At 47.9% G+C, this 16845-nt stretch overlaps 1 protein-coding gene and 1 pseudogene across 4 annotated transcripts in view; both read right to left on the bottom strand.

Moving 5' to 3' along the window:
- LOC140427222 (F-box only protein 7 pseudogene) overlaps positions 1-5744 on the bottom strand; it is a 37439-nt pseudogene extending 31695 nt beyond the window's left edge.
- The window catches only part of astn1 (astrotactin 1), a 4064875-nt gene that overhangs the window by 129379 nt on the left and 3918651 nt on the right, over positions 1-16845 (bottom strand). The gene's annotated exons all lie outside the window — the stretch shown is intronic.

Here is a 16845-nt window from a genome sequence, read left to right as displayed (position 1 = left end):
CAGTGTGTCCAATCACTACAGTGTGTCCAGTCACTACAGTGTGCCCAGTCACTACAGTGTGCCCAGTAACTACAGTGTGTCCAGTCACTACAGTGTGTCCAGTAACTACAGTGTGTCCAGTCACTACAGTGTGTCCAGTCACTACAGTGTGTCGAATCACTACAGTGTGTCCAGTCACTACAGTGTGTCCTATCACTACAGTGTGTCCAGTCACTACAGTGTGTCCAGTCACTACAGTGTGTCCAGTCACTACAGTGTGCCCAGTTACTACAGTGTGTCCCGTCACTACAATGTGTCCAGGCACTACAGTGTGTCCAGTCACTACAATGTGTCCAGTCACTACAGTGTGCCCAGTAACTACAGTGTGTCCAGTCACTACAATGTGTCCAGACACTATGGTGTGGCCCATCACAGCAGTGTGTCCAATCACTACAGTGTGCCCAGTCACTGCAGTGTGTCCAATCACTACAGTGTGTCCAGTCACTACAGTGTGCCCAGTAACTATAGTGTGTACAATCACTACAGGGTGCTCAGTCACTGCAGTGTATCTAGTCACTACAGTGTGTCCAGACACTATAGTATAACCAATCACAACAGTGTGTCCAATCACTACAGTGTGTCCAGTCACTATAGTGTGGCCAATCACTCCAATGTATCCAGACACTATAGTGTGACCACTATTTAAACCAATTAATAAATCTGGTCTAATTAATAATGATGATGAAACTACTGGATGACAACATTACTATAGTCCACATCCAAATGTAGCAAGAACTGGACAACATTCAGGCTTGAGCTCATAATTGACAAGTAACATGTGCACCACAAAATGATCATCTCCCACAGGAGAGATTCAAACCATCTCCCCTTCACGTTCAACAGCATTACTATCACTGAATCCCCTGCTGTCAATATCTTGAGGATTACCATTGACCAAAAGTGAACTTAACCAGCTATATAAATTCTGTGGCTACAAGAGCAGGTATTCCCAGAGCCTATCCATCATTCATAAGGTATGAGTCAGGGTATGATGGATTATGCAAAGGTGAAAAGGAAACGTAAGTAAGAGGGGGTCATTTCAGTATCAAACCAGGTACAGAAAGGGAAATGAAGTGAGGGAACAAAGATTGCATTGAGAAAAGAGAGATAAAGGGACGAGGGATAAGTAAAACAAAATGAAATGCTGCATTTTTAAAAATCTCTTACTTGCCTGGATTTAAGACTCCAACAATACTCGAGAAGTTAGACACGATGTAGGCAAAGCAGCTCGCTTGATTGGCACCCCATCCACCACCTTAGACTTTTACTCCCTCCACCACCAATGCAGTGGCAGCAGTGTGTACCATCTACAAGATGCATTGCAGCAACACACCAAGGGCCCTTCAACAGCACCTTTCAAGCCTGCAAACGCTGCTATCCAGAAGGACAAGGGCAGTGAACACATGGGACCACCACCAATTGCACGTTCCCCTCCAAGTTACACACCATTCTGACTTTGAATCATATCACTATCAATGAAAATGAAATGAAAATCGCTTCTTGTCACAAGTAGGCTTCAAATGAAGTTACTATGAAAAGCCCCTAGTCGCCACATTCCGGCGCCTGTTCGGGGAGGCTGGTACGGGAATGGAACCGTGCTGCTGGCCTGCCTGGGTCTGCTTTAAAAGCCAGCTATTTAGCCCAGTGTGCTAAACCACACTGGCTGAAAATCCTGGAACTCCCTCCCTCACAGCATTGCGGGTGTACCTACACCACGTGGAATGTAACAGTTCAAGAAGGCGGCTCACTATCTTTTCAAAGTCTTTAAGAGATGGCCAATAAATGCTGGCCACCCAGTGAATTCCACATCCCATGAATAAATACAAATATTTACATCTGACTCACATTAAAGTGTGAGCCGATAGCATTGCTGAATGGAACGCGGGCACCTGGGAACCGAGTGAACAGTGTGAGCAGCTGGACATCCCCTCAACAAATCAGAATGAAGAATTGTGTAAAACTAGAGTTGCAAAGGTGAAAAGGAAACGTAAGTGAGAGTGGGTCATTTCAGTGTTAAATCAGGTACAGAAAGAGAAATGAAGTGAGGGAACAGAAATTGCATTGAGAAAAGAGAGATAAAGGGGCAAGGGATAAGAAAGAAAAAGTGAAATGCTGCATTTTAAAAAATCTCCAGCAATTAAAACCTGAAGGAATGAGACTTAATTCCTTAATAATTTAGAGAAATTGTTTGGTCACACTAACTAATAGTTGATCACGTTGTTAAAATTGTACTTGAAATGAAAATCGCTTATTGTCACAAGTAGGTTTCAAATGAAGTTACTGTGAAAAGCCCCTAGTCGCCACATTCCGGCGCCTGTTCGGGGAGGCTGTTACTTTGACTGGAATGGGCAAATCATAACTTTCTGTGGTGACTACAGTTTGTGTCTACCATGCAACTCCAGCAACTTCACACCATTCAATATATTTGACTGGTGAGGCAGACGGTCACCAACATTTTAACAAAGCTGGCAATGGAGTGGCCCAGCTGAGATAGCAACTCATAGCCACGTATTTTTTTAAATAAACATTTTATTGAGGCATTTTTGGCATTATAACAACAACAAAATAAACAATGTACATGAAACTATCAACATAGTGCAAAAGCTGTCTATTAACCCCTACTCTAAGCTAAACTAACCCCTCCCCCCCTTCTGCTGATGAATAAATTTCCGCCACGAAGTCGACGAACGGTTGCCACCTCCGGGTGAACCCTAACAGTGACCCTCTCAAGGCAAACTTGATTTTCTCCAAACAGAGAAATCTAGCCATGTCTGATAGCCAGGTCTCTGACTTCGGGGGCTTTGAGTCCCTCCAAACTAATAGTATCCGTCTCTGGGGTACCAGGGAAGCAAAGGCCAGAAAGTCTGCCTCTTTCTCCTCCTGGATTCCCGGGTCTTCCGACACCCCGAAAATCGCCACCTCTGGACTCAGCGCCAAGGTTTTTAACACCTTGGACATGACATCCGCAAACCCCTTCCAAAATCCCCTCAGTTTTGGACATGCCCAGAACATGTGGACATGGTTCGCTGGTCCTCCCGCACATTTTGCTCACCTATCCTCCACCCCAAAGAATCTGCTCATCCGGGCCACTGTCATATGAGCCCTGTGAACGACCTTAAATTGGATCGGGCTGAGCCTGGCACATCTTGCAGTCGCGTTGATCCTACCCAGTGCCCAAAGGCCCTCCTCTATCTCTCCCCCCAGCTCCTCCTCCCACTTTTGCTTCAGCTCCTCGGTCTGCATCTCCTCCGAACCCATAAGCTCTCTATATATGTCCGAGACGCTCCCCTCTCCTATCCATCCTCCAGAAACCACCCTATCCTGAATCCCCCTTAGCGGCAGGAGTGGGAAGGTTGGTACCTGCTTCCACAAAAAGTCCCGTACCTGTAAATATCGGAATTCATTTCCCCCGGCCAATGCAAACTTCCCCTTCAGCGCCCTCAGACTCGCGAAGCTTCCTTCTAAGAACAAGTCCCCCATCCTCTCAATCCCTGCTCTCTGCCAAATTCGGAACCCCCCGTCCATCCTCCCCGGAGCAAACCGGTGAGTATCGCAGATTGGGGACCAGACCGATGCTCCCTCTGCTCCCACATATCTCCTCCATTGCCCCCAGACTCTCAGGGCCGCCACCACCACGGGGCGGGTGAAGTACCGTGCCGGCGGGAACGGCAGAGGCGCAGTTACCAACGCCCCCAGACTGGTGCCCTTGCATGAAGCCGCCTCCCTACACTCCCATGCCGACCCCTCCCCCACCACCCACTTCCTGATCATGGCTATATTCGCTGCCCAGTTATAGTTACTAAAATTTGGCAGCACTAGCCCGCCCTCTCCCCGACTCCGCTCAAGCATTACCTTCCTTACACGCGGGGTCTTGCCCGCCCAAACAAAGCCAGTGATCACTTTGTTGACCCGTTTAAAAAAGGACCGCGGAATAAAGATGGGGAGACATTGAAACACGAACAGGAATCTCGGGAGGACCGTCATCTTCACCGCCTGCAACCTCCCAGCCAGTGACAACGGAAGCGTGTCCCATCTCCGAAAATCGTCCTTCATTTGGTCTAGTAGTCGGGCCAGATGTAATTTATGCAGCCGGTCCCATTCCCGCGCCACTTGAATGCCGAGGTACCTAAAGCTTCCCCCCCTACTAATCTAAATGGCAGCTCCCCCAATCGCCTCTCCTGTCCCCTCGCCTGGACCGCAAACATCTCACTTTTCCCCATATTTAGCTTGGACCCCAAAAACGGCCAAATTCCCCTGGAATCCTCATAATTTCTTCCATCCCCTCTATTGGGTCCGATACATACAGAAACAGGTCGTCTGCATAGTGCAAGACTCTGTGCTCCAGCCCCCCCGGACCAGCCCCTTGAGGCTCTCAGAGCAATTGCCAACAGATCTATCGCTAGCGTGAACAACAGTGGGGAGAGGGGTCATCCCTGTCTCGTCCCCCGGTGCAGTCTAAAATAGTCCGATGTTGCCCTATTCGTCCGTACGCTTGCCGCAGGAGCCTGATACAGTAACCTGACCCAGTCAATAAAGCCCCGCCCAAATCCGAACCATCCCAGTACCTCCCACAGATAATCCCATTCTACCCGATCAAAAGCCTTTTCTGCATCCATTGTGATCACTACCTCCACCTCCCTACCTTCCGGGGGCATCATGATCACGTTTAACAACCTTCTTACATTGGCCACCAACTGCCTCCCCTTAACAAACCCCGTCTGGTCTTCCCCCATAACATCCGGAACACAATCCTCAATCCTGGAGGACAAAATTTTGACCAGCAATTTGGCGTCCACATTCAACAGGGATATCGGTCTGTAGGACCCACACAGCTCCGGGTTCTTGTCCCGCTTCCGAATCAGCGAAATCATGGTCTGTGACATCGTTGGGGGCAGCACCCCTCTTTCCCTTGCCTCATTGAACATCCTCATCAACACCAGCCCCAATATCCCAGAGAACCTTTTATAAAACTCCACTGGGTACCTGTCCGGCCCCGGGGCTTTTCCCGACCACATGACCATCAGACCCTCCATTATCTCTTCCAACCCGATCGGGGCCTCCGGCCCTTCGACCAGCTCCCCGTCCACCTTTGGGAAATTCAGCCCCGCCAAGAAGTGCCTCATCCCCTCCGGCCCCGTAGGGGGTTCCGACCTATACAGCCTACTGTAGAAATCCCTAAATGCCTGCTGAATCTCCAACCAGGTTCCCATCTCCGTCATTTACTTTCCCTATCTCCCTGTCTGCCTCCCTCTTTCTAAGCTGCTGGGCAAGTATTCTGCTGGCCTTCTCTCCATACTCATAGATCGTCTTTCTCAGCTGCTCCACCGCCCTCCCTGTGGTTAACAATCCGAACTCCACCTGTAGCCTCCGCCGTTCCCTTAAAGGCTCTGCCTCTGGCGTCTCCGCTAACCTCCTATCGATCTGTAGTATCTCCTTTACCAGTCGGTCTGGCTCTGCCCTGCCCGCCTTCTCCCTAGGGGCCGGATCGAGATCAGCTCCCCTCTGACCACTGCCTTCAGTGCTTCCCAACCACCGCTACCAGCCTCCCCGAACAGGCGCCGGAATGTGGCGACTAGGGGCTTTTCACAGTAACTTCATTTGAAGCCTACTTGTGACAATAAGCGATTTTCATTTCATACTGACATTTCCCCCGTGCCATTGACCTGCAGGTAGTTCTGAGTACATTTCCTCAGTCGCTCAGACATCCCTTCGTCAGCCAAAAGTCCCACATCTAACCTCCAGTGAGGGCGCTGGTTACTGTCTTTACTGACCTGCAGGTCAACCCAGTGCGGAGCATGGTCTCAGATTGTGATCGCTGAGTACCTCGTGTCGACCACCCCTGCCAGTAAGACCCTGCTCAAAATAAAGAAATCAATCCGGGAATACGCTTTATGCACGTGTGAGTAGAAGGAGAACTCCTTCACCCTCGGCTGCCCAAATCTCCATGGATCTACCCCTCCCATCTGCTCCATGAACCCTTTTAGCTCCTTTGCCATTGCTGGCACCCTGTCCGTTTTCGAGCTTGACCGGTCCAAGCCAGGGTCAATAACTGTGTTGAAGTTCCCTCCCATGACCAACCTGTGCGAGTCCAGGTCCGGTATCTTCCCCAGCATCCTCTTTATAAACTCCACATCATCCCAATTTGGCGCGTACACATTTACTAATACCACCTGCACCTCCTCCAGTTTCCAACTGACCATAATGTACCGACCTCCCACATCCAAGACTATTCTACCCGCCTCAAACACCACCCGCTTATTGATCTGGATCGCGACCCCTCTAGTCTTTGAGTCTAGTCCCGAGTGAAAGATCTGACTGACCCAGCCTTTCCTCAATCTAATCTGGTCAGTTACTCTAAGGTGCTTCTCCTGCAACATTACCACGTCCACCTTCAGTCCCCGAGGATGCGCGAACACTCGTGCCCTCTTGACCGGCCCATTTAACCCTCGAACATTCCAGGTGATCAGCCTAGTTGGGGGGCTCATTGCCCCCCCCCCTTTGCCGATCAGCCATCCCCTTTCTTGGGCCCGCCAACAGTCCGAACTTCACCTTTTTCTTAAAAAGGATCGACCTAATCTGGTTGAAGCCTGCTCTCCTCCTGGCCACCTCCACTCTCAGGTCTTGGGTAAACCTGCAGGATACTGTTGTCCCACTTACAGCTCCATGTCTGCTTGGCCCACTGTAGAATGCGCTCCTTATCCGAGAACCTGTGGAATCTCACCACCATTGCCCTCGGGGGGTCTCGCATTCGTGGCTTCGTCACGAGTGCTCTGTGAGCTCTATCCACCTCCAAGGGCCGGGAGAATGCCCCATCCCCTAGCAGCTTCTCAAACATGTCTGCGATGTATGCCCCAGCGTCCGCTCCTTCGGACCCCTCCGGGAGCCCAACGATTCTCAAGTTCTGCTGGCGGGACCTATTCTCTAGGTCCTCCACCTTCTCCAGGAGCTTCTTCTGCTGGTCTCTCAGCATCCCCATCTCCAACTCCACCGCAGTTTCATGTTCCACCTTCTCTACCAGTTGGATTGCCCGATCTTGGCCGTCCAATCTAAGCTCCAGCCGCTCAATTGACTCTTTTATCGGGTCCAAGCAGTCCCGTTTCTGCTTAGCAAAGCCTTCCTGAATACCTTGCATCAGCTGCTCCGTTGACCGCTGGGTCGACAAATCAGAGGTCCGGTCCTCCGCCATGCTGTCTCCTGCTGCAGCTTCAGCCCAAGCATTCTCTGTCTTTCTGTTTCTGCCTTTACGAGCACTTCTAATCCTTCTCTCCATGCACCGATGTGGGAATTCAGTGCACAATTGCCTCTGTCAACAGTTTTACAATTCAAGTCCGGGAGAAAATCGGGGGAGAAGGTCCAAAAGTCCGACCCGAGCCACCAAGTCTGCGACTTACTGCTTCATAGTCGCCACCGGAAGTCCATATCCATGCATTTGCCTGAAGCTTCTGTCCTCATTGTGCATAAATAACAGTGAGCACCATTAGTCTTCCCATTATTTTGAGTGCAGGTTACATTCTATTGGTCCTGCAGGTATTTCCCATGCTGGTTTAGGATCTTTGAGTTTTCTGTTTAAAAAAAGTACTCTACTCGAAGGGGTACTAATACTCTGTGTTGTACCATGTAGCCGATCCAATTTTATCCGGTGTAACTTGTATACATCATGTACTGTGTAACCTGTTCACATCACAAACTGTGTTATTATAGCAGCTTTTGAAAAATTATTTAACTCCTAAAAGAATGAAGAAGCAAACATTAATTTCAAAGACACTGAACGATATTGGGAAATTAGAAGATTAAGCTAGCTAACCTTTTCACTATCTCCTCCATAAATTAATGAAAAGGTTTATTGCTTGTTGAAGCAAACCCTTGTTGTGTTTATAGGCCATTTTCCAACTACCTGGGGGTTACTGCCAGCTGGAGATCACACGCACAGTACAGCTTGTAATCATGTGCTTTTTTCACTCAGTTTGCACTTACTTATACCTCCAAATAAAACAACATTTGGGATTTAAAGAGCTGACCTAATACCCACAATGTATCCTGGCTTTGACTACCAGCTTCAGTCACAACGTCAAGCAACACTATAATGCAGCTGGAAAAGTGCTTTCCACCTCTTTATAGAAAACACACTGTTCTCTGAGAAGAAAACACACCAGTGAGGCAAAGCAAACATTTTCTTTCATTTCACCAAGGGGCTCCAGAAATTGGATTGTGCACCTGCTTGCTTTCTTTCACTCCTCAATAAATTCTTCAACTCGCTCTCTGTAAATGGTGTTGAATCTTTGCTATGTTATGGTTCCAGAGGTGCTGGGTTGTCAGTCTGATGTCTTGAGAGTAAATCTGCTCAACGTTTGGGAGGGATGGAGAAGCCTGACGTCACCTGCTGTCCAAGTTACTGCATTTCTAGACACGATCACTGTAGAGAAATTGGGAGCAGGAATCTTGATGCCCTTCCCGCTCTACCCAGGGCAGTCTCCTTACCAGTTGCCCCATTGTAATAATCCTCACAAGACCCACGTGGATCACCGGATTGATCTCCCCGTGGGGTATGTGGAATATGAGCTCTCCTTTTTAGACGGTACTGGTTGTGAGTTTGGAAGGTGCTGTCTAAGGAGCCTCAATGAGTTCCTGCAGTGCATCTTGTAGATGGTACACACTGCTGCTATTGTGCGTCGGTGGTAGAGAGGGCGAATGGTGAAGGGATGTCAATCAAGCGGGTTGCTTTGTCCTGGATGGAGGCGAGCTTCTTGAGTGTTCTTGGAGCTGCACTCATCCAGGCAAGTGGGGAGTATACCATCACACTCTTGACTTGTGCCTTGTAGGTGGTGGACAGACTGTGAGGAGTCAGGAAGTGAGTTACTCACCGCAGGATTCCTAGCCTCTGACCTGCTTTTGTAGCCACAGTATTTATATGGTGAGTCCAGTTCAATTTGTGGTCAATGGTAACTCCCAGGATGTTGATAGTGGAGGATTCAGTGATGGTAACGCCATTGAATGATAAGGGGCAATTGTTTGATTCTCTCTTATTGGAGATGATCGTTGCTTGGCACGTGTGTGGCACAATTCTTACTTGCCACTTGTCAGCCCAAGCCTGGATATTGTCCAAGTCTTGTGCATTTGCACGTGGACTGCTTCAGGTATGAGACGTCGTGAATGGTGTGAACATTGTGCAATCATCAACAAACATCCCCACATCTAACCTTACATTGGAAGGAAGGTCATTAATGAAGCAGCTGAAGATGGTCGGGCCTAGGACACAAAATCCTGAGGAACTCCTGCAGTGATGTTCTGGGACTAAGATGACTCCCACAACCATCTTCCTTTGTGGTAGATATGACTTAAACCAGTGTGGGTTTTCCTCTCCCTGATTTCCATTGCCTCCAGTTTTGCTAGGACTCCTTGATGCCATACATGATCAAAGGCTGCCTTGATGGCAAGGGCAGCCACTCTCATCTCACCTCTGGAGTTCAGCTCTTTTGTCCATGTTTGAGCCATGGCTGTAATGAGGTCAGAAGCTAAGTGACCCTGGCAGAACCCAAACTGAGCATCAGTGAACAGGTTATTGCTGAGTAAGTGCCGCTTGACAGCACTGTTGATGACCCCTTCCATCGCTTTACTGATGATTGAGAGTAGACTGATGGGGCAGTAATTGGCTGGGTTGGATTTGTCCTGCTTCTTGTGTACAGGACATACCTGGGCAATTGTCCACATTCCCGGGTAGATGCCAGTGTTTAGCTGTACTGGAACAGCTTGGCTGGGGGTGCAGCAGGTTCTGGAGCAGAAGTCTTCAGTTCGATTGCTAGAATATTGTCAAGGCTCATGTCCTTTGCAGTACCCAGTGCATTTCTTGATATCACGTGGGGTGAATTGCATAGGCTGGCATCTGTGATGTTGGGGATCTCTGGTGGAGACCTAGGTGGATCATCCACTCGGCACTTCTGGATGAAGGTTATTGCAACTGCTTGTCTTTGGCACATATGTGCTGGGCTCCTCCATCATTGAGGTTGGGGATATTTTTGGAGTCTCCTCCTCCTCCCCCAGTGAGTTGTCTAATTGTCCACCACCACTAGCTTTGCTGAACATCTAAAAAAAAATCTTCTGCAGTCTCGCACAGTGCATGCAATGTCATGGTATTCTTCGTACATTAAAACTATTGAAAAGTATTCTTGCAGGTTGGATAGTTTGCATGCTGGCTCTTTTGATCATCCAGAAGTCTACTTTGGTCTTTTGCCTGGACGTATGTTATTGGAAATGTGCTTGGTTGTCTTGGCTTGGGACATGACCTCTGTTCCGTGATGGAAATCGCTTCGCAGCTCAGAACTCAAAGTCACGGAAACATCCTTCTCTCTGTTCTCTCATGTTTTGCTCATACATTGACAAGTTTGGAAGGACGAAATGAAGGCGAGGTAAAAAGAACATCTTTTATCTCCGAGTTGCCAAATGGGAGTCCGCAGGAAGATTTCAGCGAGTTGAGTTATCCCAACGTGAGTTTGCCATGCGTTTTCTCAGTGGAAGCCTCTCCTGTGTATTCAGACTATTGGAAATCTCTCGGAGACAAAATCTCCTGCAGGTTCTCATTGTTTGACATCATTTGCTTCTGTGAATTTATCTTGATTTTCTTTATTGTTTCTATCTTCACAGACAGAGCTCACTCACTGTTTTTAACTATTAAATCAAGTAAAAGGATCGGGCTCGAGTTGAGAATATCAGTGAGTTAGCCTTGCATGATGTGGTCTAAGGTAGCGAGTTTTCCTTTCAACCTCTGATCATGTATGGTATCAAGGAGCCCTAGCAAAACTGGAGGCAATGGAAATCAGGGAGAGGAAAACCCACACTGGTTTAAGTCATATCTACCACAAAGGAAGATGGTTGTGGGAGTCATCTTAGTCCCAGAACATCACTGCAGGAGTTCCTCAGGATTTTGTGTTGAACCAAATTTCCAAGAGCCGGTGCAGACTCGATGGGCCGAATGGCCTCCTTCTGCACTGTAAATTCTATGAAAACCCTTTTCTTTCCTCTCCTCTGAAGCTGTCCTGTGTTGATCTTTTTTCTTTTTGTTCAACTGAGAGAGTGCACGGTGGCATGACTGCGAGCTGTGTGGGGTTTGCTCTGCAGGAGCGGTTTGAGTGCTCCCCCTTGTTGGCGGTGAGCTGGTGGTCCTGGTCCCGGCGAATCAGACGGCAGAACCATCATTCACGGCGTGAAGCCTTTGGGGCCTCGTTAAGTGGACCAATTAACATTCGATACTGGTGACGGCCTCGCCGGCCGAGCTTCGGGAAGTTAGCGGCAGTTCCCGCTCACTACCACACTTAGAAACCTTCCCATTAATCGAGCCCGATGTGTTTTTCCAAAGGGACGTAAAATATTTACCATTGATATTGTATGGAATTTGGGGACTGTACATGATGTACATATCTGGGTGAGCGGCTATGGAGGATATATGGAAGCATGAAGCTGGCATGGTGACCAGAAGGGGCATGAAGGAAAAGTCTGAAACAAAGACTTAGATATCAGACAAGATATCATTTTCAATATGTACAGAGTCATACTAACATTCCAAGCTACCACAGAAAAGGATACATTTTCAGCATTGTGAATATTCACATGTCCTTTAATTTGCAGAAGGGATTTTTGTTCATTACTTAAGAGTGAAACCGGGAATTTAAATATAGGTCTCTATGTGGTGAAATCTCCTGTGACATTCATAAGCATTTTTAAAAATGCAACTCATGGGCCTGGGATAGGTGTTGGCAGTTGACAAGGAGCTGTGAACACCTCAGTGAATGAATGCACCATGACTTCCAGCCTGAGCCACATAATACAGCATGACTGATACATTGAACCACGTAGAATGGAAAGATCTCTTCTGAGGTGGTTGAGCCAGGGGAGTAATTTAGACAAAGGGCGGCATTCTCCGGCCGCGTTCACCCAGTGAACGGAGAATCCTGCCCGAGGTCAATGGATTTTTCCTTTGTCACGCCTCTCCCGTGGCGTTCTTGTGGTGGGCGGGGCGGAAGAATCCAGCACAAAGTTGGATGCCCTGAGACAGGGAGTTGAATAGTCAGCACAGGTATCGAGTCCTGCATGAAAGCAAGGACATACGGACATCGAGTCATATTGGAATTAAGCTCTGAACTTCATCTGCTGTGGTCTGCCAACATTCACTGTTCAGGCCTTTATATTAATAATGGTGACCATTAAATTGGAGTGTGACTAATGTCGATGGAGCCTTTCCCGGTGTCTCCAGGAGAGTTGGGGGAAGGGGGAGGAAGAGAGAAAAAAAATAGACTGCAGAAGAAAATGAAGGATAAGGAAAAATATCCTTGTTCTGGTTTGCTCTTGGGATGTGGGTAGTGCAGGCAAGGCCGATCACTCATTTCTGAGGCCCTGAGCCAACCATATAGTATTGGATTGGAGTCATATGTAGGCCAGAATCTGAAAGACATTCAAGAACCAGTTGGACTCTTATGGTGATTCTAGCAGATTGATCATTTAGTGCCAGCCCATAAAGTGGGAAATGATTTTTAAATTCAATTTCACAACTTGCTATGATGGAATTTGAACAACTCGCCTCTGGCTTGCGAGACCAATGTCATCACCACCGGGCTGTCATGCCAGTTCAATCTACTGGCTGCCAAAATATGTGGAGTATGTTTGTCTTCCATGAAATAAAGTACAAATAGATCTATAACTATCTGTTAAAGAACAAAAGGACCTAACTTTAAAACAAAAACATAAGGTAATGAATTCTATAACTTCATTGCCTCAGTGAATAGGCTCTTAGCACATTGTAAAATATTATGTTATCACCTGATCAAATAGGTCTGTTCAGTTTGAAGGAATGTACCAGAGGAGTATAGTTTTCCCATTGCAAATACTGCATGAGACATAAAATCTTATTTAAAATATTGTACTGATTAAATCTGGATATCCCCAGTAAATAGGAGCTGTCACTTCATACCAATTGTGACAAGCGTGAACAGGGCAGGTTCCAACAAAATTGGTTACAATTTCTATTATAAGCAACAACTTCCCTTCTCTCCTGCAGCACTGCCATGGTTTTGGAGTGGACATTAAACATCAACACCTTGAATAAAACCAATCCCTCAGCTCAGGCCAAAGTGATATAATGCAGGTATCCAGCACCAATATTGCTTCTTCTCCGTGGTGTAACTATGATTTTAAATGGGGTGATTTTGCATTTGTGCAAAGTAGAGATGAAGGGCTATGGACCCACCGGCGATAGCCTTCTGTGGTCAGAGCTGGAGGGCTGGATTATTGGTCCCCTGCTGAGGTGGGGATCAATGGCAGGCAGGAGTTGAACCTAGCTCCATGTGTCATCATGCTGGATCCCCGGTTCCATTTGGCCACTGGACCACTTTAACAAGGGTGGGATCGGAGACTGACAGGGTTACCTGTCTGCAAGTGGCAGGTAACCAATCTAACTCATTAAGGGCCTAATTGAGGCCAATTGAAGGAGTCTGAATGGAATTTTCAAGTCGGCCTCCAGATTCTCACAGCTGGCAGGGCAGCCGGTTTAGGTGCCTCAGTGAGTATCCAGTACCAGGTCAAGGGGTAGGTGCTCCAGGCAGGCACAGTGGACTGTCCTGTTAGCCTGGGAGAAAGAACCGCCACAGGCCATCCTTGAGAAGGGTTCCATCCTGACTGTGGTAGCCTAGCTGCAAAAACTATTTTTTAAAGATTTACAAAAGTTGAAGAGAGATAGAGAGGGAGAGACTGTTCCAACTTTAAGCCACTTCTCTCAAACCTACCTTCCATTACAGCCTATGGCTCTTTTCAAGTCGGAAGTACTCTGATTGATTGTCCAACTTTGAGAGCCCATGTGCTCACCGTCCGTAAGTGAATGGCGAACCTGTCTCCAGGTGAATTTTTTTCTTTATTCTTTCATGGGGTGTGAATGTTGTTGACAAGACCAACATTTTTTGGTCTTTCCTTAAGGCCCCTTGAACTGATTGGCTTGCTAGGCGATTTTAGGGGGCAGTTAAGAGTTAATCACATTCTGGAGCCACATGAAGGCCAGATCGGGTAAGGGTGGCAAACTTCCTTCACTAAAGGGCGTCAGTGAAGCAGATGGGGTTTTACACCAATTAATGATAATTTCATGATCACCATTACTGATGATGATTCAGTGGCCAGTTTTATATTCAGATTTATTAATTGAATTCAGATTCCACCAGCTGCCGTGTCTAGCCCAGTGACATTACCACAATGCCACCATTTCCCCCAGTTAAGGGCACGAGCCTTTGAAAATCCTAAGAAGTGACTATTTACTCCGGGGTGGGTTTGGGGCCCGGAAACAGTACTGACCCTGCCATGGCATGAGTATCCATGCCAGGTCTTCCTCGCTTTCAGAGACAGACAGATGTATGATATTAGGACCCTGTTCCTTTTGTACAAGACTCCCAAATTAAACAGTCAAGATCTTCACTGTAATGTGTAAGTATGCAGGAACAACAATCAAATACTGGCTGGGTAGTTTTCACCCTTGCACTATTTGTAACTTGCTTAAACTGTTATTCCTTTTTTAAGAATAAATTTTTCCAATTAAGGGGCAATTTAGCGTGGCCAATCCATCTACCCTGCACATCTTTGGATTGTGGGGGTGAGGCCCATGCAGACACGGGGAGAATGTGAAAATTCCACCCGGACAGTGACTCAGGGCTAGTATCGAACCTGGGTACTTGGTGCCTTGAGGCAGCAGTGCTAACCACTGCACCACCATGCCGTCCTTTAAACAGTTATTCCAATGCCCACCAACATTTAAGTATTGATGGGTAATGAAAAATTCAGGGAAGTGCATGTAAAGGGCCAAGCAGAAAGGTTCTTACAGCAGTTTTGTGGCCATTTTTAGTCTCTTCTATTCCCACTGCCTTCCTTCATCTTCTACCCCAACATTGTTCAGCACTCTCAGAGCTGAATCCAGTCAACCCGATCCAATATTTTTTCAAAGTCTACAGAACAAAAATACACACTTCCTGCCCAAACTGCCTTTCATAATATTCACCAGTATATTATGGTGCAGACACACACACACTGATGGACATGCAGTGGGACCAATCAGCATACACAACACCGCAGCCAATCACCAGAGAGAGAACACACACTATAAAGACAGGGGACAGGAGAGTTCCCGCTCATTCTAGTAGCAGCCAGCTCGGAGCACAGAGCTCACAGCCTGCAACACAGACATTCACCATGTGCTGAGTGCATCACCTGGTTAGGACTAGGCAAGGGTCAACAGTTAAAGCTGGCATTGCATTTACCCACAGTTCAAGTATGTTAATATAGTTAACCATATAATAAAATAGAATTCACCACTTCCAGTGTTGGTGACTTGTTTGTGATCCAGAACACCCAACACATCATGGTACAAGGAGTGGTTGCATACTAGTACTTCTGAGACCCACCTGCAACTAATCAGCGTTCCGGCATCCTGAAGTATGGAGAACATCAACCTGCCGCTGCCGCTCCGCATCGCTGGCAATCTCGGGGTCAATTGGAAGATTTTTAAACAGCGTTTCCAGCTCTTCCTCAAAGCCACGGACAGGGAGAACGCCTCGGACACCAGGAAGATTGCTCTGCTCCTCTCCACGGTGGGGCAAAACGCCATCCACATCTTCAACTCCCCCACATTCGCAGACGACGAGGACAAGACAAAGTACAAGACGGTTCTCCTCAAATTCGATACCCACTTCAGCATAGAGGTCAATGAAAGCTTTGAAAGATATCTGTTCCAGCAGCGCTTGCAGGGTAAGGGCGAGCCTTTCCAAACCTTTTTAACACACCTCTGCATCCTTGCGCAGTCCTGCGGCTACGGGCCCACCTCCGACTCCATGATACGCGACCAGATCATATTTGGTGTTCTGTCGGACCCCCTGCGTCAGCAGCTCCTCAAAATTAAGCAACTCACCCTAGCGACTGCCATCGAGATCTGTGTCCTACATGAAAATGCCACCAGCCGGTACTCCCACATACAGGCAGTTGAAACAGCGCGGCAAGGTCTCCATGAGGCGGAACGGGTCCAAACAACTGAACACCTCCAAGGCTGCAGCCTGGATGAGGGCAGCCATTTTGCACGCTTTTCGCAGCCTCCCGCGCTTGTACGCGCCAAACGAGGGGACGGTCACGTGGGGGAACATGATACGCAGGCGCGCACCACGCAGGACCACACTGCGCATGCGCGGTGGCGCAACGAATATACTGATGTCACGACATGCGGTAACTGTGGCTCCGCCCATTTAAAGCGGCAATGTCCTGCAAAATCGCGACAATGCCTACTATGTGGCAGACGTGGCCACTATGCTGCCTGCTGTCGAGCAGCTCAGCCTGCCAATTCTCATCACTTCAGCCAGCCTCGCAGGAACGTTCGGGCAATTCAACCCATGTTCCCCGATTCCGACTTCCCGCAAATCAGTGACACCCAGGACCCGAGGGAGCCTTTTCGAGTCGCTGTTATAACAAAGAACAGGCTGTCCCTGAATCAAAACCAACAGCCGCTGTCGGTGCACAGCATTGATCCAGACGACGAGTGGTGTGCCACCCTGACGGTCAACCAGAATTCGTCGCCCATCTCAGTTGGACTCTTTGATCTGTTCTGTTATCCTGTTTCATCGTTCCAGTAGTTTGTATATAATGTTCAATTCATTGTTGGTGTGACACCCTATTTCTCTGCACCAGGCACCTTCCTGTGTAAATAGATTAGCCTCATGTACATAGTCATGTAAATAACACGCACATACATAGTCAGGTACATTCACTACACGATATTTATTGTCACGCAGGCACATG

This window comes from Scyliorhinus torazame, chromosome 7 (assembly GCF_047496885.1).
Source record: "Scyliorhinus torazame isolate Kashiwa2021f chromosome 7, sScyTor2.1, whole genome shotgun sequence".
Lineage (NCBI taxonomy): Eukaryota > Metazoa > Chordata > Chondrichthyes > Carcharhiniformes > Scyliorhinidae > Scyliorhinus > Scyliorhinus torazame.
Note: the sequence above shows the minus strand (reverse complement) of the source record. Positions and strands in the feature narration are given on the sequence as shown.